This window comes from Elaeis guineensis, chromosome 4, assembly GCF_000442705.2.
Source record: "Elaeis guineensis isolate ETL-2024a chromosome 4, EG11, whole genome shotgun sequence".
NCBI lineage: Eukaryota > Viridiplantae > Streptophyta > Magnoliopsida > Arecales > Arecaceae > Elaeis > Elaeis guineensis.
In genome coordinates, this window is record NC_025996.2 from 130,384,140 (window position 1) to 130,386,871 (window position 2,732).

Consider the following 2,732-nt stretch of genomic DNA (forward strand, 5'->3'; position numbering starts at 1 on the left):
AAGCCATACGTTTTGATCGTCCTATCAAAACGTATGTTCCAACTCCGAGATGCCTGCTTAAGTCCATAAATGGACCTCTGTAGCTTGCACACCTTAGACTCAGCTGTGGATGTGAACCCTTCAGGTTGTATCATATACACCTCTTCGTCCAGCTCTCCCTTTAGGAAAGCTGTCTTCACATTCATCTGCCAGATTTCATAGTCCAGATGGGCAGCTATCGCAAGCATAATCCGAATGGATTTGAGCATTGCCACAGGAGAAAATATCTCGTCATAGTCTATACCATAACGTTGACGATATCCCTTGGCAACCAGACGGGCTTTATAGGTCTCCACCTTTTCGTCTGCGCCCTCTTCCTTTTGAAGACCCACTTACACCCTATGGGTTTTACTCCTTCGGGTGGGTCAACCAATGTCCAACATCGTTGACCTTCATGGACTCCATTTCGGATTTCATGGCCTCTAGCCATTTTTCAGAGTCAGGTCTCTGCATTGCATCCATGTAGGTGATCAGATCCTCATCGTTTTCATCAAGTTCGATAGGATCACCATCCCGGACCAAGAAACCATAATATCTGTCCGGTTGATGTGGTACTCTACCAGACCGCCTTAAGGGTGCATAATCAATGGGCTCCGGATCTGATCTAATCAAATCCGGTTCAGGTTCAGTAACATGTGTCGATTTTTTCACCTGTCGAACTTCGTCAAGTTCGACTTTAGAGGCAACAGTTCCTTCACTAAAAAACTCTTTTTCTAAAAAGATTGCCTTAAGGCTGACAAACACCTTTTGCTCATCAGCAAGGTAGAAATAATACCCTTTGGTCTCTTTTGGGTACCCTATAAAATTACACTTGTCAGACCTAGGTCCAAGCTTGTCTGTAATTAAACGTTTAACATAAGTCGGACACCCCCAAACCCTAAGGTGCGAGAGTACTGGCTTACGTCCTATCCATATCTCATATGGCGTTTTGGCTACAGACTTACTCGGAACTCTATTTAGAAGGTAACAAGCCGATTCGAGCGCATATCCCCAGAGAGAGATCGGCAGACCAGCAAACCCATCATGGATCGAACCATGTCTAATAGGGTCCGATTCCTCCTTTCAGACACACCATTATGCTGTGGTGTTCCAGGAGGAGTCCACTGAGAGAGAATCCATTCTCCCTAGATACATCAGAAACTCATTGGAAAGGTATTCACCTCCTCGATCAGATCGAAGAGTTTTAATACACTTTCCAGTTTATTTTTCTACCTCATTTCGGAATAGTTTGAACATTTCAAATGATTCCAACTTATGCTTCATTAAATAGACATACCCATACCTAGATAGGTCGTCTGTGAAGGTTATGAAGTAGAAAAATCCACCTCTTGCACTTGAGCTCATGGGTCCACATACATCAGAATGTACCAGACCTAAGAGTTCACTGGCTCGCTCACCTTTTCCAGTAAAAAGTGACTTGGTCATCTTTCCAAGAAGACAGGACTCACAGGTTGGAAGTGATTCACAATCACTAACTTCAAGAATTTCTTCTTGAGCCAACCTGTTTATCCTGTTCTTATTGATATGACCTAGCCTACAGTGCCAAAGGTAGACTTCTGACACATTATCTATTCTAGAGCGTTTACCGAATTTTTGAACCACATTAACAGGCTGTGATAGTAAGTAAATTCTATTATTTAATTGTCCAACAAATATTGTAACACCATTCAAAATGATATTGCAAATATTTCCTTTTATTAAAAAATCATAACTGTACATGGCCAAAAGGCCTACAGAAATAATATTTAATAAAAAACTTGGACAATAGTGACATTCACTCAGAATTACATTACGAGAATTGATTACAAGACTCATGATTCCTAAAGCTAGAACTGGAACTTTGCTTCCATCTCCAACATTCAGGAACCTCTCACCTTCATCAAATCTTCTACTGACCTGCAGACCCTGCATCGAATTACAAATATGATAAGGGCTTCCGGTATCCAATACCCAGGCAGTAGTATCACAAATCAAAAGTTGCAAGGAGTTATCATATAATTACCTTGCTTCTTCTTTGGCCTGTTCGGGTCCAGGGAGGCAATGTATTGAGGACAGTTCCTCTTCCAATGCCCGTGCTTCTTGCAAAAAAAGCACTCCGCCTGGCTCTGGTCATGCTTGCGCTTCTTGGTCTGACCCCGTGCTACTGTCCCAGCATGAGATTGCACCTTCTTATTTTTCTTCTTCTTGTTCTTCTTCCCCTTCCCAAAGGGTTGACGACGAGAAGAAGACCCTCCCACTACATTCACCGACTCCTTATGGAGTTGGTGATCCTTCTCAAAGTTCTGCAGCAACCCCAACAATCCGTGGTAGTTTACTGCAGGCTTTGTCATTCGAAAATGAGTAAGGAATGGGAGGAAGGACTTGGGCAAGGAATTAAGGATCGCATCCTTACCGAGCTGCTCGTGCAGAGGAAAGCCCAATTTGCTTAGGCGCTCAATCATCTCGATCATATACAGTACATGATCAGTGACTGAGGCCCCATCCCTCATCCGAGCATTGAAAATAGCACAACTAGTTTTGTGCCTTTCAACATCGTCAGGCGTGCCAAAGGAGTCGTTCAACATTTGAAGCATCTCCTGTGGCTGGGCGTTCTCAAACCTTCGGCTGAACTCGTCATTCATTGCTACCAGCATAATACATCGAACGGTGGTGCGGTCATTGAGCCACTTCAAGTAAGTGTCTCGGATCGCTTT